This window comes from Leptidea sinapis, chromosome 23 (genome assembly GCF_905404315.1).
Source record: "Leptidea sinapis chromosome 23, ilLepSina1.1, whole genome shotgun sequence".
Classification (NCBI taxonomy): domain Eukaryota; kingdom Metazoa; phylum Arthropoda; class Insecta; order Lepidoptera; family Pieridae; genus Leptidea; species Leptidea sinapis.
Genome location: NC_066287.1, coordinates 4,273,214 through 4,295,754, shown reverse-complemented (window position 1 = coordinate 4,295,754; position 22,541 = coordinate 4,273,214). Strand labels below are relative to the sequence as shown.

General features: G+C 34.6%; 2 protein-coding genes across 3 annotated transcripts in view; one reads left to right on the top strand and one right to left on the bottom strand.

Annotated features, from left to right (window-relative positions):
- Window positions 1-22,541, bottom strand: part of LOC126971377 (uncharacterized) — a 453,035-nt gene that overhangs the window by 78,920 nt on the left and 351,574 nt on the right. The gene's annotated exons all lie outside the window — the stretch shown is intronic.
- Window positions 1-22,541, top strand: part of LOC126971412 (uncharacterized) — a 370,061-nt gene that overhangs the window by 327,179 nt on the left and 20,341 nt on the right. Inside the window, exon 1 of one of the 2 annotated variants that reach the window (XM_050817729.1) lies at window positions 18,029-18,058. The exons of the other annotated variant lie outside the window; for it this stretch is intronic. The gene's annotated coding sequence lies outside the window, so the exon portion shown is untranslated. Of the gene's footprint in view, window positions 1-18,028; window positions 18,059-22,541 lie in introns of those variants that run through there. 2 annotated transcript variants of the gene reach the window in all.

The following is a 22,541-nucleotide window of genomic DNA, read 5'->3' as shown; positions in this document are numbered from 1 at the left end:
AGCGTTTTTCTTAAGCCTTAATTTGTTTCAACCATCGCTCTAAACTAGAATAAATGAAATAAAATATAATCCCGATTAATTAATTGAAAGGGTTTATAAAGAAGCTGGTAAGTTGTACTTAATCCGGGATGTTCCAGTTTCACCGCAGCGCGGCGGACTCTTACAAATCCAGACTTATTGCGAACTGACTGGTAGCTCGGCAAGTGGCGCGCGAATCATTCGCGGTTGCATTTACTCAGGATTTACACAGAGTTGCTTCAATTTACTTATAAAACATTTATAAAATAATTTTAATTTGTTCCACTATTCATTTTTAATGTTCTTAATGTCTCATTACCACTCAGTGTAAAGAAGATCTCCAATGGTATTTTTTTTAATTATAAAAAATATGTCTAATGTACTACGGGAATAAGAAAGGCATGTGCAGTGCGTATAATTCTAATGATAACGTGCAAAATAGTCTCAAATAGTGGAGGGAGTCGCAAAAAAGGGTGGAAGGGGAGTGTTCCGAAGAGCTGTTTAACCTGATTCCTGCTGCCGAATTCCACCTTCGCACGACACGCCACAAGTTAGGATATCATCCCCACCATCTGGATGTGTGGCGATCCTCCACAGTGCGGTTTTCAAGGAGCTTTCTTCCTCGTACTACAACGCTGTGGAATGAGCTTCCTTGTGCGGTGTTTCTGGGACGATACGACATGGGTACCTTCAAAAAAAGCGCGTACAGCTTCCCTAAAGGCCGGCAACGCTCTTGTGAGAATGTGGGCGGCGGTGATCGCTTAACACCAGGTGACCCGTACGCTCGTTTGTCTTCCTATTCCAATAAAAAAAAGCTTTAGTGACCTACGTTACGAAAACCATGAATTACGAACATGACCTTCAGAAATGAGTGATTATTATGTGCACCAACCTCAAACTGTTATGATTAAAACATACTTAACTTACTATAATTTTAACATCATTTGAAGTCAGTATTCTTTCAAGAGGAGTTTTATATTTCACAGGTGTTAATTTAGTAACGTTGCGTCATGACAATCCCAATAAGCCCAAACATGGCTTAGCTTCTTGTTTTATTACGAAGTACCAATTCCTACTTTACGACACCATCACTATGTATGTGGTTTCTTATGACAGCTAATCTCAACGCCACAATAATTTTATGTAATTGTAGGCCAACATGTGTTACTTTTTTTCTGGAAAATTTTCAAAAGATATCTTTCAATTCTTAAAGGATCTCATCATAAAGAGTGAATTTTGTTTTAAGTGAGACTAATCCAAAATTATGCTCTTTCTAACAATAAAAACATATATTAATATTGGTTTATATAGGACGGAGTTCTGTGGAAACTAGCTTTAAAATAAAGCACCATTTGATGTCAGGCGAATATAAACATTCAATATAGAAGAAACAAAATCATCCTAGCAATATAGCAAACATAAAATGAAGGAGCATTACGACGTGTTGTAACAGCTCTATACAGATACCAAAAGAGTAATAATTTAGGATTAAAATTTGCATCGGTAGACGTGCGTTTCTTTCATAAACTCGTCGCGGACTGAAAGTAGGTACTAGCTTCATAATATCCTAGCTCCTAGTCTATATTACATAGATCTGTTTATTTTAATGATGAAATGAATTTGGTGACATTTACAGCTCTTACTTCTGGGAACATATTTTTTTTTATTAGGACGGATTTGACGCTTGAAACTTATTATATAATAAGCTATTATTGCCTTCGCACCTTTTTTTGTAGGTAAAGAAATAAAAAAGATATCAACCAAGTACCTACTTCACAAGAACAAATTTCCACATCTACAAAATCCAGATACGTTTAGCAAATTTAAGACTTTTATGGTTTTCTCATGGATACCATTGTCAGATCTGGATCAAAATACAATGGGACCGCACGGGAAGCACTAGCTTTCAATTAAAAAAAATCGGTTCACCTAGTCTAAAGTTTTGAGGTAACATACATACCGACGCGACGGTTTCAGAACCTCCTCCTTTTTTGAATTTGGTTAAAAAGATAAATGTTTCTCTAACAGAATTATGTATTTTAAAAGTAAATTATGTTGTTTTGTTTAGATTATTGTTACAATATAAAAATTCAGTTATAAATATTAATTAATTACACGCGTGGTTACACAAAAATTTGGATATATTTCATTTAAAGGAATATTTTCTTTATTTGTATCACAACAGAATACATTTACATTGAAAGGAACTCGCTGTTGAAGTTCCATCAGTCTATTTTTTTTATGGAAGAGGCGGACGTACAGGTCACATTCTTATGCAACACCAGAGGAATCACATCGCCTTTAAGGAAGGTGTACGAGCATTTTTTGAAGGTATCCATGTGGTATCGTAAAGGAAACACCGTACAAGGAAGCTCATTCCACAGCTTAGTGGAAAAAAGTTCCTTGAAAACCGCACAGTGGAGGAACGCCCCACATCCAAGATGGTGAGGATAATATCTACTGAGCATCGGGTAGCGGGCAAAGCTGAGAACATTGTATATTTTTCCGAATGAGGGACCTATATAATGTGCGCGAGTATATTCCAGTGAGAAAGTTTCTTAAATAAATTGCGATGGATTAACGCAAAACCGAACTAAAGAACCAAAAAGTTCGGCGTGTTTCTGATTGTTTTGAGATAATCGAAGCTCAAATAAAAAACTCCGTAGACGGCGCATTATTTCTAATGTAATGTAGCGGAGGTGGTTAAAGTAAGTGGGAACAGACACCATTATAAGATCTGAAGGGGTCAAGTGAACCACACTGTCCAGCGAATCTTCTAGTGTACCTTAGAAATGTGATGAAACAAGGCAACGACCTTCGCGCATACCCGATGTGTAGCCACAAAACCAGCGATGTTTTTAGCGATTTGACGGATCAGAATACAAAACCAAACAGTGAAGTTAAAATAAAGCACAATTAAAAAAACGCAGAGGATGAGGCAGACTTAGACTCGTGTCTAGCAATTATTTGTGTTAATATAAATAGGAGAGCCCAAAAACAATATTCAGATATTATTTTTGCGTTACTTTTTTCCGAAGCGGCAGTGTTGGTTTTATTGACAAGTAATTCCCAATATCTCGAGAGGGCACTTTGACTCATTTTTCTTCTCCTGAATAGTTAAATATATTTTCTTTTCATAGGAGATAGATATTACATAAGTATCAATTCCTACTCTGTAAAATTACATTATTTTATGACGATAAATATAATTGGAAATGTGAATAAACATCTCTCAAAAATCTTATAAGAGGATATTATAATAGCATGTAATTAAATCAATGACATTCTATAGTGTATAGAACGTCATTGAATTAAATGGATGACTTTCATCAAAACTGAATTGCAAAAAACACAAGCCTTTAAATAATTTGAATATACATTCCTTGCTTCCTTCCATTATAATTTCCTTGCTATAAATAAAAATCCAGCTGCAATCTGAAAAAATAAAAGAAATTGTGAAAAAAAAACACCACATATTATAAAACAAAACCTCAGCCGCGTGTCTGTTTGCGATAACCCCAAAAAGTACTGCACCAATTTTTCTGCTGTAGGTGTGCTTTAAATAAAAACGCTGTCTAGGCCCTTTGAGATATAACAAAATAATGTATTGTGGAATTGTATTTAGTATATCGTAGTTTAGAAAAGTCCGCTATGGCATATGTCTATTTCATAAGGATAAATACGATATCCATTTTAATACTTAAAAAAAAATAGAGTGGTAATGTAAAAGGTGTTTGCACAAATACGATAGTATTCCTTATAATTTTTAAACAAATAAGATATTTTATTCTTTTACATCATATAATTGTTACGGTAGTTGAAGGGTCATTCAGAAATACGTTTTTGTTTTATTTTTAACTAATTAAATAAGATTACACTTACACTTACGCTTTACTAGGCATTATTAACTAGAAAATATTTTTTTGTTAAAAATTAAGAAATCTTTGCGAAGTGCTTAAATTATACCCATAACATAAATCATCAGAATTTTTGAGAAAACAAAATGACTGAGCCCATTTTTTTACAACTCTTCTGGCCAACTTCTTACTCAGGAGAGTGATAGTTGTTAATTACTTGTCAAAGAATTTTCAATAAATCGTAAATTTTTAAAAATAATTCTTAATTTTCTTTCTTACTAATAATGGCTAGATAATTTGATAATGGAAGATTTGTTTCGATCTTTAAAAAGTAGTATCAATTTTTAAAAGACTTGTATAATGGAAATTTAAATAAAACAAAAAATATTTTGTTACATTTGAAACATACACCACACGAACACGATAAATGTACAAAAAGACAAGTAAAATTTTTGAAATACGGCTGGCGTTGCGATGCAGCATTTGCAGCTTGTAAGTACGCTCTTTTGGTAAAACTCACCAGTGGCAGGCTCGTTGCACAGGATGCCGACTAGATTATGGGCACCACAACGGCGCCTTTTTCTGCCGTGAGACAGTAATGTAACCTTATTGTATTTCGGTCTGAAGGGCACCGGATCTAGTGAAATTACTGGGCATATGAAACTAAACATCATACGTATCAAGGTGACGAGTACAATAATTGCAGTGACGCTCAGAATTTTTGGGACTATCCAGAATCTTGAGCGGCGCTGCTCACTAGGCAGGGCGTATCAATTACTATTCATAAAAATAATCATAAAAATACTTTTCAATTTGATTTAAAGGCAGATAGATACTTTAGAGCCGGCAACTCGCTCTACTCTTGTCATAACAGAACTTCTGTTTGTCTACCCTTAACCCAGTTATTAAACCGAAGCCTCTACAGATAATAGTATTTGAACTTCTACATAATTTTCAGTGTTATCTTTGCACTTTATACTACTTTTAGTATATCATGATTTTCAGATTCTACCAGTTCGCCTGAGCAAGTCTCTTATTTCGTGGCCACACGAGAACAAGTTGTTGATGCGCGCCCATCACAATCCAATACAGTTATGTAAGCACTTCAACTTATTTACGCACTACGTTTTTGTCTGTAATTTGACTAACTGCCTACCACTATGATTATCCACAAACCAAAATCAAGTACTTGACGAGAGGTAAATGAACTGTGACCTAAAGTGGTCACTTGTTTTATCTTTTAAAAGATATATTAAGTACAATTTGAGCTTAAAGGTTAAGCTCAATTTGTAGCGCACTATAAGTTGGAGTATTGTTCTCATCTGTGATCTGGTTCACCCTAGTATCAGCTCGAGCCATTTGAATTGCCGGGCATCCAGTACTCTATAACAGCCGGTGCGTAGAGACATTGCTTGGTTGTGTGTCTTCTATCGAATCTAGCACGGAGAGTGTTGACCTGACCTGACCATTCATGCCTAATTCCACTGGATGTGGGTAGATCTTCCAAAGTGAGGTTTTCAAAGAAATTTCTTACACGGACTTACTGTGTTCTTAAAATATTAATTGCTTTTTATTAAATGAAGATCTCCCAATATTTTTTAGGTATTAAGGGCAAAAGTGTCTTAGGAATAAAACTTGGAAGAATTATTTGAAATCTATCTAGGTAGTAGTTTTTTACAATCAATCCTCCTCTATAATTTTATTTATATAGATTATATATTTTTTAATTTAGGTACTTTATTCATTTATTGGAGAAAAAGCAGCAATTACAATTAATTACAAAATAATTAATAAAAATATAAAATCATAACCTTAAATTTTCTCACTGAGAGCAAAATGTTAAACTAATTACTAACACTGTGAAAAACTTAACGTAAAATTGCTAAACCACTTTATTAAACAAAACATATTTATTCAAACAAAACAATTTTTTTAACTATGTATATTTACAATGAGTACTATCTTTATATATATAATTCTTCTGTGAGTGTGTATGTCACTGAACTCCTCCTAGACGGCTGGACCGATTTGGATGAAATTTTTTGTGTGAGTTCAAGGGGATTCGTGGATGGTTTAGATTCACAATTGAACTACCTCCTAAACGGCTGGACCGATTTTGATGATATTTTTGTGTGTTCCAGTGAATTTGAGATTGGTGTGTGTCTTCAGGTGGATTCGAGAATGGTTTAGATTCACAATTAAACTACCTCCTAAACGGCTGGACCGATTTTGATGATTTTTTGTTTGTTTCAGTGAATTTGAGATTGGTTAAGATTCTCAATTCCGTCCATATAATATAATTCTCTCCGTCCATATAAATAAGAACTCCTCTTAACGGCTGGACAGATTTTGCAAATTTAAGACGTGTGTACAGGACAACGTCTGTTGGGTCCACTAGTGATTACATAAAATTAACACTATCATTATCTACGGGGAAGCGTACCAAGATTACTGGCAGCATTTCCACGTCGGATAGCTAGGCTGATCTGTTGACCGAAATAGGTGCCAGCGCTTGGGTTGCCAGTATTGGGGCGAGAAGATAGTACTTTGTACATCCTCCGCGCCTCTGGGCCCCACGGGCCAAGTGCCTCGACACCAAACGGCACAAAGATGTCTTACTCATTGAGACCGACATAGTTGTGACGTTTGCTGTCTTCGGCAGTCGAAGCAGCAGCCCCAGCACCAACTGACGTAACTTGGACATGAGAAGGAGACAGATTCGACGCAAGTAGCGTCCCACACCAGCACCCTTCCCCGTGCCCAAGCCACCAGTCATTCCACAGGACGCTTGCCATCGCGGCGGATAATGTCATTTTATAATTAATACTACTTTATTTAAATAAAAAATTTACGAGAAAACATTATTTGAACACCAGGTCGAAGTTAAATCCTATGTTAGTAAGTTTTTTATTACTTCACATTTAAAAGAGTTCGATAACATTTAAAATAATAACAAAATAAAATAGTGTTTGATTAGAGCAATCCTAATAAAAATTACGTAAGTCAAAAGTCTCATAAAAATCAGATTCCAAGCAGAGTACAATAACCTGTTACTTGGGTCGTTTCCTTCCCCAAAATAATTATTACCAATAATTATTGTCAGGTTAGTTGTCAGGAGTGTAGTGCCTATCCAACGCCCCCGACCAGCCAACACCAGCGACCAGCCGCGTTTGGCACTACAAGTTAGCATATTGGGATAGGATGTGTTCCTGTTTTGCATCCTACCCTTGGAGCAAGGTGTGGTTCCCTTTGGATGATCCCAGTGCCAGCGCCGTTGCAGTAGCAGATATGATACTACAGGGCATGGATATTTTTATACCAAGCTCTGTAGTACCGATTGGTGGCAAATCACAGCCCTGGTTCGATGTGCCAGTTAAAGCAGCTTTTGCCTTCAAAAAACAGGCGTATCGAGTATATCACATACAACTTTTGAAACCAAAGACGCTTTACTTCAACCTTAAATAATCTCAGAAACACCTGACTACCTAAAGAAATCTATATAAAGCAATCGAGAGACATTTTATTTAACTGTTTTATTAAAATATAGTATAATATTTACATTAGTTATTTTATTTGACATTTAAATTATTTTATTTAAATTTTTGTTTAGTAAGTTTATTGTGCTTAAAATAATTTGAAGCATTTGAAGAATATTGTTAAAATTTCAGATTCAGGCCCCACGCCTACTAATACAAAATATGAATTGCAACAACTGAAAAACGAAAACTAAAGACAAAGTCAAAACCGAAACTACTACACCACGCCACGGACGAGTAAAAAAGACATACTCCGCGCATCCGTGATATTAGCAAGTGAAGCACCGTTATGCAAGTGTGTGTGCGGTTACGGGGGATACTAGTTACACAATTTTTTCTCCCTTAAATAATCATATATGGCCACAAATACTTATAAAGTATCGTTTTTTAGTTATTTATGCAACTGTTGTGTAATTAGGGGTATTAAGACAAGAATGTGGATTGTGATTGGATGTGATAATAGTATCACATGAGTGTTTTAATACCTAATAATCAACAGTTGCATACAAGACTTTATCTACACCCAGAATATTCTAAAAGATTCTGAAACAGTTAGCTTACTGCTAACACTAAAACACCAGTCCTAGTAGTAACCTAATATCATTAATTACTGATTATATACATATAAACTAAGTATTGAAACAATTATTTATTTTAGTAGTAATTTACATTTTGTATAGTGCAATAATTAAAATTAACTCGAATATTATGTTCTTTTGCAGCGTTTAAAATGAATTCTCATTTTTTGTAAACAAAACAATAAAAATATCGAAGAAAAATGGCGGGGATTCGAATAACCTACTTTTTTTACGGCGCGCGACGTTCTGGTAGTGTGGAACGCGCGTAAACGAAAAATATGTTCTTTTTTTGAAATTCATACAGATACCACGCATCGAGCAACAAGAATGTGGCTGTCTGTTGAAACTCTTTGCGCATGAAGGGATCGAAAAAAAAACATAGGAGTGTTGTTATGAAATTCAGTACAACATTACAACACTCTTTTGGATGATGGTTATTAGAACATTGGGTGTTTTAATGTTGGCAATAAGCTAAATCTTTCAGAATCTTTAATAGAGGATTTAAAGCATGGGTGCAGATAAAAAATTTTTCACAACGCACGACGGTATTTTTAAAATATTCTATTAAGACGCAAACTGATCTGCCACAGACGGTGACAATTCTCATAAAGGCCGCATATGGGCCTGTAGTAGTGTAAGTGTGTGCGTGGGACTATGTATTGACACGTTAATCGGCTTGTTTTGTAAGGTGACACGGAGTAATTTTTAATAGTTCGTGCACCACGCTAAAGAAAACTATTAAAGATATATTAGGTATGTAAATTGTTTTTTTCTTTGAGATAATTAAAATGTTTCCCTCGTTTAAACCAGTTGAAGTTAGCTTAGGTCCATCTTAAAATAAACAAAGGGAACCTTAAACTTTAAATATAGACCACATTTATATTAATGTAACTGTCGATATAAGAATATACATATTTGTATATTATAGTGATTATCGATAAAAATTATGGATTGATTCCAACCCTTAAATTAGTTTACCATTTTAGCAGCTCTGCTTTATCGTCATTACACTGACCTCTACTATATACCACTGGACTGGCGGCTGTCAAAGTGCTTTTGTGCCTGTTTGGTATTCGCCATTTTGGCGCTGTTGGCCATGTAGCGAGAGTCTGCGGTACTAAAACTAGTTAAGGCCAATCAGCAAACATCGATAGATGGTGAGAAAAAATTTAATGTAGATTCATACGTTCTTTCTTGATGTATAAATAACACGGAAAATGAACGAAATTAATTCAAAATGCAAAAATACTTCAGAGTATTGGACGTTCCTTCACAGCCACTTGTATTATAGGTAAAAATTAGTTCTCTGGAAGCTCGCGAGTGGCGCTTCAAACAGGCACAAAAAATTTGCTGTCAAACATATGGTTATACGTGTACTGTTTAGCATAATATTCAAGAATAAATATAAAATACAATAGGCAATAACAATAACCTTTTAAAATTTAAATTTTTTTATTTAAAATCAACGGGTTTCCAATCCCGGCTAGGAATATTGATTGTTCATTGTTCAATAATCCATTGATGCAGTTTTCATTATTATCAAAATCGGATCAGTCGCTACTTCTCGCTATTCCTCACAGCTTCGAATTTGGTCATCTGTGAAAATTTGAAAAATTCATCCTGTGTCGTTATACAGTGCTAGAAGCAGTTCGATCAGTTAGTTTTTAATGAACTGCAGAAACTGTTGAAATAAGTATATCTTTTTTAAGCCGAAGATCCCACTGCAGTGTACTGTCTAAAATTATATCGATATATTTCGCAGGGTCAACAAACTTGAGAGCATTTCGACTCAATACAATTTTAACATTCAAAATGCGTGCATTAGGTAAAACAAGTTTAATACATTGAGTTTATTTGAATCTAAAATCAGGTCAATACATTTTTAAAGGCAGTGAGCCGTTTTAAAAACTTTACCTTGAATGAGTTTCCTTATCATAATCGTCATACTTATACTACCTTTTTTAGAACATCCAAGAATGTTCAAGAAAAGACCCAAAAATTCTGAGCGGCACTACAATTGCACTCGTCACTTTGAGACATAAGATGCTAAGTCTCATTTGCCCAGTAATTTCTCTAGCTACGGCACCTTGCAGGTCGAAACACAGTAATCTTTTTTTTTATGGAATAGGAGGACAAACGAGCGTACGGGTTGTTAAGTGATCACCGCCGCCCACAATCTCTTGCAACACCAGAGGAATAACAGGAGCGTTGCCGGACTTTAAGGAAGGTGTACGCGCTTTTTTTGAAGGTACCCATGTCGTATCGTCCCGGAAACACCGCAAAAGGAAGCTCATTCCACAGCTTTGTAGTTCGTGGAAGAAAGCTCCTTGAAAACCGCACTGTGGAGGACCGCCACACATCCAGATGGTGGGGATGATATCCTAACTTGTGGCGTGTCGTGCGAAGGTGGAATTCGGCGGCAGGCATCAGGTTAAACAGGTCTTCGGAACACTCCCCGTGATAAATGCGGTAGAAGACACACAATGAAGCGACATCTCTAAGCAATGCTAAGTGATCCCAAGTCCCCGACAATTCGAGCTGCTCTACGTTGCACGCGGTCAAATGGATCGAGCTGATACTGGGGTGCACCAGACCAGAGATGACAGCAATACTCCATGTGTGGCCGGACCTGCGCTTTGTAGAGCGCTAGAATGTGGGCCGGCTTGAAGTATTGCCGTGCTCTATTAATGACGCCCAGTTGCTTCGAAGCCAATTTGGCTTTGCCCTCCAGATGGCCACGAAATTGAAAATCGCTCGAGATTTCGAGACCCAGTATTCCGATATTATAGAAGTGTTGTCGCAGAGCGGTGATATTCAATAGAAGTTTGGTTATAAAATAATGGAACCAAATTAAACTCAATTAACTTTAACACTAGTGCTATATTTATATAGGTTCATAACGATGCACTGCCTAATTGCCTATTATAAATCTATATTATATACACGCCCCTGAGTAAGAGATGTGAAAGTGTTGGGTAGTCGTGAGACATAAACATTTTTTGGACATGAATTGATAGATACTAATAATTTAAATACAAAATAAGAAAAATAATTCTTATTTTTGTGTTTCATTATTTTTTTTTACTATATTATGTGTGTGCTAATGTTCACATAAATCGGAAGTCTTTAAAGTTAAAATTAAGATAGGTAAAGCTGATAAAAAGCGTATAAAATAATCTTCAAAGTAACGGATATTCAATAAATTTATCATAAATATTTTCTTTTCTTCAATTCAAAAGCAAACACTTAATTAGAGGTTTTTTCAAGTGCATAGATCACTATACCCATATATTGAACTTTCAACCGCAACTGTTTATTTAAATGACCAATAGACAACCAAATATTTGCTTATATAGAACTAGACGGAGCTATGCTTCCAAAACTTTACATTTTGGTGAGTTAGTTAACAATTTGTTAAGTTTTTAAAGTGATAACCCTCACTTCTAGGATTAATACACAAATAAAATTAAAAGTTGTAAAGTTTATAAAATTTTGTTGTTTTTCAAATTTAATTTGTGTATTAATCCTAGAAGTGAGGGTTATCACTTTAAAAACATAACACATTTATAAGATTTACAAGAGCGACATTTCAAGTCAATTTCCTAATATGCAAATATTGGGGTTGAGCAGGTTATCAACTGTAAAGTAGATTCTGTAGATGAAGCCACAACCTAACAGGTGAACAAAGCATACAAGATTTTATAACGATAAGTAACTCGAACGGTTAGCTCAGTTGGTTGGAGTACCGGCACGTAACGCCGGAGGTCGTGGGTTCGAGTCTCGCATCGTTCATAAAATTTTGTTGTTTTTCAAATTTTATTTGAGTTAGTTAACTTAGTCTGACAATACACTCAAAAGAAACTATGATATTATATTTGAAATTCGTACCTGCCATTACTACATTTTTATACGCTTTATATTAGCTTCACTTGTATGTTTGTATGTATGTTTGTAACGGCCAGATTTCATTCAAACTTTGAAATTTTTATAGAGGACCGATAACAATACGATTATTCAATTATTAAATTTGCAAACTAAGAGTTTTGTCAATTTATATAATTTTTATCTATCGTCGATAAGGCAGGAATTGGTGTTAAAGTACTTAATAGTTTTAAAAATACGCTTTTATAGAAAATTTAACTAAAAATTGAAAAATAGAATAATAATTCTTCTACACCACACGCTTTTTTGCAATAAAATATATGTTTTTTACACTATTTTCAACTTAAATTTATTAAAATTTATTTTCTATTTTTTACTTGAATTTTATATAAAGCATGTTTTTTAGTTTGTTTTAACTATTATTTATTTTATATGAAAAAAGGGACGAAACGAGCATGACGTTCAGCTGACAGTAATAGATACGCCCTGCCCATTACAATGTAGTGCCGCTCACAATTCTTGAAAATCCCAAAAATTGTGAGCCGCATTACAATTGCGCTCGTCACCTTGAGACATAAGATGTTAAGTCTCATTTGCCCAGTTATTTCACTAGCTACGGCGCCCTGCAGACCGAAACACAGTAATGTTTACACATTACTGCTTCACGGCAGAAATAGGCGCCGTTATGATACCCGTAACTTAGCCGGCATGGCCAAAGAGCCTTCCTTTGCACAGGATAACAATAAGTTATTGGCGCTTAACCAGTACACGATGTGAAATAGAGCATTGTTTACTTCATTAAATAAGATTGGACTTATTTTCACTTTTAATATGAGTGAATTGTCATCCGCAAACAATACCACCTTGTGTTTTTTTTTTCTACAAGTTTAGGTAGATCATTTATATAAATTAGGAAGAGGAAAGGTCCAATAATAGACCCTTGTGGTACCCCCATACCGAGAAGAGTCCCAGGAGATCTCCTGCTATTCAGATCGACCCTCTGAATCCTATTATTTAAATATGAGATCAGAAGATCGAGCGCAGATCCTCTTATACCATAGTGCCAAGCTTCCTGACCAGCCTTGAATGTTGAACACAATCAAAAGCCTTAGGTAAATCACAGAAGATACCAAGTGCATTCTGTGATTCCTCCCAGGCTTCAAAATAATTCCTGATGAGTTCAACGAATTATATTATGTTATATTCATTGTGTTTTCTCACTTTCGCGACAATCTGTATTAAATATTCTTGTTATATTATATTGAAGTAGCGTGAGAAACAAAACCAATTTGCTATTATAGCAGAGTCATTACGTAGCCAAATGCAATTTTTGAAACTTTTGATAAGCGAGTATTGCTAACCATTGGGCTAATGCCCATTGGTTAGCAATACTCGCTGCCGAGCTAGGGGTCGCAGCTGTGAATGTCAGTATGAAAGTTTGATTCCTTATTGTTAATGGTATATAATTATATCCCCACCATCTGGATTTCAGGCATTCCACAGTGCAGTTGTCATAGAACTTTCTTCCAGTACAACCAAGCTATGGAATGAGCTTCCTTGTGCGGTGTTTTCAGGACTATACGACATGGGTTCCTTCAAAGAAAGCGTATATCTTTCTTAAATGCCGGTTACGCTCCTGTAATTCCTGTGGTATTACAAGGGCGTTGGTGATCACTTAACATCAGGTGACCCGTACGCTCGTTTGTCCTTCTCTCCCATAAAACAACGGATTGCACTCTGGGAGTGCTGGCTGAAGTAAAAACTTGGACATTAATGTTGTGGATTTTTGAATATTTTGGAATAGTTACGCAATTATTTCGCACAAAATGCTTTATTTATCAGTATAAAAGTACTAGCATTTAATTGGTTAACAATATTCATTTATTGCGCTATCGTACACAACAATGACAATTTATATTGCATAAAAAATTAACACTTCAGAACTATTACAATGATTTTAACATTATAATAATTTTTAAATTTGAATTAAGTTTTTTTTAAATTTCATTCATACTTGCGAATTTTCGATCAGGTCACGTCTCCTGACGCGAATTTAACGTTTTTATACCCATTCTAATAAAAGTGCTCAACGCCTCTTAATAAGTTTTCACTTCAAAAATCATTAAATGATTTTACAAACTGACGGGAAATAAATTTAAACATACGTTACGTACGGGGGCTTATAACACGATTAAGGAAAGAAGGATAGTGTATCTGGTTCATCAGACTTAGGTAGAAAAAAAAGCAGATGGAGAAGAAAGTCACGTAGAAGGAATCTACGGGAATCCTCTCTCCGCGCTCCCGTGAAATACCAAAGAAATCCATAAGTATTGACCATCATTATGATTAGTATGAGTTTCTCTTGAAGATACCCATCCTATTGACTTGGAAACATCGCGCGTTGAAGTTGATTCCACAATTCTATTGTGAATGGAAGAATGTTCCTTGAAAACTTCACTGTAGAGGGACGCCTACACACAACACATTTAGATCGCTAGTTAGCGATGATAAAATTAAAGATTTAAGAGTCTGGTGATATATTGGAAATATATATAAATGAGAGGACACGCAAAAGTGTTTCAGTTCAATAGTCCTCTATCAATAGGATATTATTAAAGCTGATAATTGAAGCCAAATAATATCGATAATCTATCGATAGTGTCGATATTTTCGATACACAGTAATACTATAGTATAATTGAACCTAAATATTCAATGTTATATCGATAGCCCTATAGATATTATAGATGATTTCCGGCTTATCATATATATCGATAACCAAAGTATCGATAGTTCGACAACAGCAGCCCGCACGCACGACGCAAAATGAAATTTTATTATTTACATAATAAGTACCTTGTACTAAAATAAAACAAGTGTCACTAAAGCGGGATGCGTGAATTAGTGCACCATAAAATTACAAGTAGAGTGACCTCTCCGTCCGACAGTCCAACTTACACTGCCGCCAGTCGCCCGCGCACGGACCCGCCCATGCGAATTTATATAGAAAACAAGGAATAGTTATTTTTAACCTAATAAGTCATTATATTGAGTCGCCAATCGTCCACTTTGTGAAAAATATCTAGCCAAAAATTTATGTGAAAGAAAAATACTGAAATTCAATGCCATTTAGAAGTATGAAGTTACAAAAATTCAAACAAAAAAGGCTTCACTTTGAGATTTTTTTCATCTATTTATAACATTATGAGAATAATTTCAAACGTTCAAACTAAAATATAAAGTCCAATAAATAAAATATATTTTTTTTTGTTCATTTATATTCACTCAATAAAGAACAGTTACACGGAGAAAACCACTTATTGACATATACACAAGCCTTAAAGGGCTATTTGAAACATATCCCGTGATTTAAGCGATAGATGACGAGCAAAGTAGCGACATGTATACGCAAAGCTAAAGTATTGAAACGTTTACAGGATACTGGATCATGCTGTTCTAGTTTTTGATTTTGATAAATTGGAACTTAATTTTAATTGACTTTATGTCTTGCAGCTAACCGAAGAAAGATGCAGCATAGCAGACAACCTAGTGTTACAATATTCTCCTCTCGGCATAGCTGTACGCTTAGAGGAAAAATAAAAACTTACATAAAAGTCGTTACTTACTTACCAGTGGTTGGGAATGATCCCTCAAAGGAAGTTCTCCTCTTTGGAAGCGACTCTATTTTAAAGTGTCATTCAGAACAGGTCTTCTAAAACTTAGCATAATTAGTGGTCCAAGCAAGAGCTACAGATTTGCATTAGGCTAGGATCAGTTTTCACATCAGAAAATCCGGGATGTTGACTTCCAGCAAGGGCTGGGTAGTTTGTGCCTTGTGACCAAGTGCAGTCTTGCCGAAAATACCATAGTAAATTTTTGATAAGCGTAGTACAAAGAGGTTTCACTACAATATGATCTCAGACAGTCTCACACTTTGACTGAAGTTTTCAGTCCTTCCCATAAAAAGATTTCCACCACTTTTCCTTGACAAGACACCCCCACTAAATCATGACTGACGCAGGATATTTTACACGTTGCACTTTTCCGACAACTTGTGAAGCTTCTTTAGAGCTATGAGCACAAACATGAAGTATTTTGATAAAGCTACTCCTTTTGGTTGTAGGAATTGATTAGGGGCATATCCTGTATATACCGATGATAAGCACACAGGTCTTTTTTGATGATACACGATAAGTTCTAGCGTTAATTTTTCTCGCGATGATCTCTTTTGTTTCTTTATAGGATTTCGGTGAAATTTGACTTTAACGGTATTAATAGCGTTTTTAGTTCTTATAGCACGCGGCCTCTCCATTTATGACGGTGTGTTGGTATATGTATTGGGTTCGAATCCCGGTAGGTGCAAGCATTTATATAATATGGATGTTTGTTTCCGAGTCATGGATGTTTAAATGTATTTATGTATGTTTATATGAATTTATGTATGTTTAAGTAAGTATATTATATTAAATATATCATTGTCTTGTAACCCATAACACAGGCTATATATGCTTAACTTGGGGCAAGATAATTTGTGTGAAAAGTGTGTCAATATTATTATTTTGTATCAATAGTACGATACACGGACATACGATCAAAATACCTTTTGAATTGTATTGAAAATGACTGTCGCCTCCATACCCAATTTGGGTAAGGCAATCCCTACAGTAGTACACCATTACATTATTGATTTCATATTAACCTCGAAAGAAATATGTGAAGTGGCGGGAAATGGTTGAAGTTTCTAAATTGATAAACGATCCAACTCTGAGTACAAAAAATATGTCGTGGGGTTTTAGATTGTTACGGCTCCGTCTATTTATTATAGATGCACGAAGATAGCACCTTTGTATTAAGAAGTACCAACGAATAGATGATGCGGAGTCAATGGAGGACGAGTAACTGTGCGCGGCACTTTACTACCAATACAAATAGCAGAGGAAGCCCTGCATATAGTCTAAGAGACAACGCACATAATCTAAATAATTATTATGGAATGATAATTATGCAAGTGGTCGCACATTGAAACGCCATTACATATCAAACTTTTTTAAAATACTATACTAAAACTTTGGATATAATATTTATTAATTTTTAAGAAAGGCTTTTTTTTATAAAAATAAGGGACGAGACGAGTAGGACGTTCAGCAGATGGTAATTGATGCGCCCTGCCCATTACAATGCAGTGCCGCTCAGGATTCTTGAAAAACCCCAAAAATTTTGAGCGGCACTACAACTGCGCTCGTCACCTTGAGACATAAGATTTTAAGTCTCATTTTGTGGTGGAGGGTCAGTAGCACGGGACGAGAACTTTTTAGATATTTTGAAGAATAATGCGAATCGAACAAAATTTGTCAAAAGTAGTTTAATTTTTATACAAATGAATTGAGTTTTCTTTAGTGTTAATTCCGCCAATATTTGTCTTTAAACAATTCGACACGTGTTTCGCCTCTACACGAGGCATCCTCAGGACTTGTTGTCTCGCCAAAATCTGGCACGAGACCAAAGACAAATATTGGCGGAATTAACACTAAAGAAAACTCAAATCATTTGTATAATTATGGATTTCCGCAAGGTAACGCCATCTTCAATAAATTTTCGTTAAATTTTGTTCATAGTTATTTTATTAATAAAATTGTCCGTTTTTCTAAAGCGAAGGTTTCTGTAACAGCGTACAAGATACATTAGTATTTTTAAAATATTTTCACTAAACGTAAAAGACAAATATATTAATGTGGTGGTCAATTCTAAATTCAAAATCTTAGTTTTTAATTATTGGTTGTTATTTTATGTATCATAGAAGTATACACTCTGTATAAACTTCAGTTGACTAACTATAACTTTAAATAACAAAAACATATCAGGTTTGAAACGTGAGATACAGCTTCCTGACAGACGGACAGACGAACAAACGAGCAGCGGAGTCCCTTCATGAACGAGCCCTAAAGAGGACTACCGACTAAGAGAAGTGTGTTACCATGATTTTTTTTACTAAAGATAAAAAAGAAACTCGCATTGTTCTGATTATATTTCTACTACCGCATGCATAAATGCCAAACCAGATAAGAAAAAATATGATAATATTTTAAGCTGGCTCCTGGTCTAACTTGCACCGCGATGCAAAACATATATAAGAGCTTCTCACTTACTCAACCAATTCAGTACAGACGCACAACTTCCGCACACAAAACGTAAGTATCATATTTATAATTACTTATATGTTTATTATATATAATTATAACATCTATTAATATCATTCAAATATTTTTGATATATTATTAATTATGTACATTGAATCTAATTCTAACGGAATTTAGAAAAAATATACTTAATTAAGTACTTCTCAGTGTCTCTAAATTTATATTAGTTTTAACTAATATAAAATTTAATGAATCTAAAATATATTTTCTAAAATGATTACAATTTTATACCTTACTAGCTGACCCGGCAAACTTTGTTTTGCCATATAAAGTATAATTCACGCGATAGTTTTATAAGTAATAAAATATTGCCTATATTATAGCCTGTACATCATTTTGTTCTATTGTCAATAGTTTTTGCAGCGCACGCAAAAATAGGTTTTCGATTTTACACCTTGTGTTACAAAATAGCAATTTCATTACGGATCCCTAATTTTGAAAAAAAAAACATAGCCTTCCTCGAGAAATGGACTACCCAACACTGAAAGAATCATTCATATCGGACCAGTAGTACCAGAGATTAGCGCGTTCAAACAAACAAACAAACAAACAAACACTGCAGCTTTATAATATAAGTATAGATTTTTAATTAATTTAAACACGTTAAACATAAGTTTTTTTATAAAAATAATTATTTTCTTCCGATTTGCAACAATTTCTTACACATTTTCATTAAAATGAAATTCTTACCAGTTCATAGAGAGAGATGTAAGAAGTAACACTTTAAACAATTTTATAAAAAACATTTAATACATAGTACTTCCAAATACAGTAGGTAGTAGTATATAGTATATTAGAAATTACATTAAAAAGAATTCTAAAGGAATCAATTTTGGGAAAATAAATGCCTTTTTTGCCTTTTATACAATCTTAAGATCTTAAGTCTGGATAATATTTTTATAAGTAATTATTTATTATTTCTAAAATTTTTCTTAATTTAAAAAATGTAGGCAAATTGGGTTAATTATGGCATGATAATACAATAGGAAACATTATAGCTTTAAGGGTACTTAATATTAATACATTTTTATAATGTTAAATGTTTTATTAAAAAATGTCTCTGTCGTAAATCCCAATACTCCACAGCTGAATATCTAAGTGATTTAATAGCCTGGGACTAGATTATGATTATTTTATAGCTATAGCAATGACTTTATTAAAAAGAGCTCCAAATAATGCTGGGATAGTTTCTTGCGCCGGTTCTTCTCTCTCAGAGCACCATTTGTTTCCGAAGCGGTGGTAGTGTTAGAAGTGACATCAAAAAGAATTCTAAAGGAATCAATTTTGAGAAATTTAATGCCTTTTATGCATTTAATTGTAATAAAGTGAAAAATATACATTTTTTTAAAGAATATTATCTAATTGCTGTATGTAGGTACAACCAATAATACCAGATCCAATAAAGTAGTTCAAACAATATTAGTCTGTATCCGGGCAAAACGCATAAACTGCTGAATAGATTTAATTCAAATTTTGCATGAATTGCACAAGACGGGACAACATAATATAAGAAACATATCATCACAACAGATGCATACATAGTATTTTTTCAGCTTATACCGTCCTCGCGGACGACGTCGCGGGCAGATGCGAGTAATAAATGAATAATAAGTTAATTTACTAGAAACTGTCATAACCATAATGTTAACACCAGTAACAGACATATACTTATAAATGTCAACTACTCGGCTAAGTCGAGTTAGTTAGTCTTTTGTGGGGCGATGTATATATGCAACAATAAAGTTCAAATTTACTCATAAATTGATTACTCACAGATTGAGAATGGAGCGACCGCCCTCAGGCTATTAAATAATATGTTTAATTGTACGATATTACTTTGTAACCATATTTTTTTGGAAAAGAAAAAAGAAACCTACTCAGTTTGTTGCGCCCGTTTTTTCAGGTCTGAAGCATACCTTTTGGAATAGGTGTTAGTTTTTGACTTTCAATGAGTGATGTCCCATCCTATTTTCAATCTTATATATAAAATTCTCGTGTCATGGTGTTAAACATTGAACTCCTCCGAAACGGCTTAACCGATTCTCATGAAATTTTGAGTGCATATTGGGTAGGTCTGAGAATCGGACAACATCTATTTTTCATCCCCCAAAATGTTAAGGGTGGTCCTATGTAGGTGGTTATCGATTGTATTGCCGATATTAAAATCGCGATACAAAAGTAACTGTTGATCGTAGATGAGTGAAAATTTTAAGTTGTATGTATTTTAATGCTATTTTTGAATGCAAACAAATTAAAAAAAAATGTAAAAAAAAAATCGTGTGGACCACCCTTAACATTTTGGGGGATGAAAAATAGATGTCCGATTCTCAGACCTACCCAATATGCACTCAAAATTTCATGAGAATCGGTTAAGCCGTTTCGGAGGAGTTCAATGTTTAACACCATGACACGAGAATTTTATATATTAGATTTAAAAGTAGCTTTTGCTCACGAACTTGTACGTGTGATTATTAAAAATTTTATTCAAAATAAGATATGATATCACTTATTGAAAGTCAATAACTACCACCTATTCGAAAAAGCAGCGGGCTTCTTTTTATTCTACAAATGATTTAAGTTTTCTTCAGTGTTAATTCCGCCAATATTTGTTCTTAAACAATTCGACACGTGTTTCGCCTCTACACGAGGCATCCTCAGGACGAGACTCAATATGGAAGATCTAATATAATGGAAGAAAGTCTCGTGCCAGATTTTGGCGAGACAACACGCCCTGAGGATGCCTCGTGTAGAGGCGAAGCACGTGTCGAATTGTTTAAAAACAAATATTGGCGGAATTAACACTTAAGAAAACTTAAATCATTTGTATAATTATGGATTTCCGCAAAGTAACGCCTACTTCAATAAATTTTCTTTTTATTCATAAAAAATATGGTTGCAATGTAATATCGTGCAATAAAACTTATTATTTAATAGCCTGACGGCCATAAACAAATTTGTAATGTATTAAAATAAAAAATCTTTATTTTTAATTTTATTATGACATTTAGGAATTAAATTTAAAATAGCGGTTATTAGATATTTGTTCGCGGTAAAATAGTGCCTATACTATTTTAGTTACACTAAACGTAGAACTGAAAACAGTTTCCATGGAGCAATGCATCAATGGAAACTGTTTTCAGTTCCATGGTGTAGTTTTTGCGTCATGCGATCTCTTGCCTCGCACAGCCACTTTGTGGAATCAACTATCGGCAGCGGTCTTCCCGAACAGATACGACTTAGGGACCTTCAAGAAAAAAGCATACTCCCACCTTAAAGGCCGGCAACGCATTTCTTGACACACCTGTTGTTGCGGATGTCCACGGGCGGTTGCCTCACCTCTTCCCATCCCGTGAGCCTCTTGCCCGTTTGCCCCCTCTCATATAAAAAAAAAATGCGAGTACAGACTACAGAATACAGACAGGCAGACAAAAATACTAAAATTTTGTTTTGGCTTCTGTTGCTCTAGTAATATAATGTAGGACGAAACGTACGTGAAAGATTTACGCCCTTACTAATACTTGATATAAAGTTGTACCTGAGTATAAACCAAGAATTAGCAAATGTTTATTCGGACGTATAACGTTTCCCACGTTTATTTTCAAGGCTCTACAATCATTACTCTTTTCATACATGCCTGCCGGTTCCGAGTACTTCGGACCTTTCCTTTTCTCAAAACGTTCCCAATTTGGTCGACGAATGTTCTACAAGATTTCCTGCGACCGACTTGCCCACACACACTTGCCTTATATACCTATATTTGATTAGTAATTCTTTTTTTACTCGTTCGGAATTCTATCAATCAGTCTCACTTTCACTGGAAGAATAAATTTTGTGAGCACATAGGACCTTATTGACTAACTCATTAATTTTGAACGCAAATTTACAAAATACTTATGAAGTTATACTTCTTTAGGCGCGTTATGATAAAATGATGAGAGTGAAATTTTAAGATGCGCGCGCATCACTGTACCACAAAAGTAACAGGTTGAAGTTGTTTCCTAAAATTTTTTGACGTTTGCGACATTCGTTATTATTTTTTTGGTTTGTTCGCCCATTATTAGGACAGGCAAAAGGGTTCAAGCCCATACAGCCGTATTCGTTATTTAATAATTAATTGTCAAAGGCATCTTTGCAAGATTTTTAACAAGATTGTTCTTTCTACAAACGTAGAATAGCAGGAGGAATAAATAATTTTAAGGATTTTTGCTTTGTAATGCATTTGTTAAAACTAACTAACCTTACTAATTATTTTATGTAATGTAATAAATTATAACTTAAAATTGTACATAACTATCTCAAAATTCAGTAGGTATAAATCACTATACAGGGTGTCCCGTAATCAGTGGACCAACGGGATACCCGTGATAGGGGTGGTCATCATCTATCGAAAACACCAAATTTTACTGTTCTAGGGCCAGTAGTTCAAAAGATATGATTTTTAAGCATTATTTTGAAAATTCTACCCTTATCAACA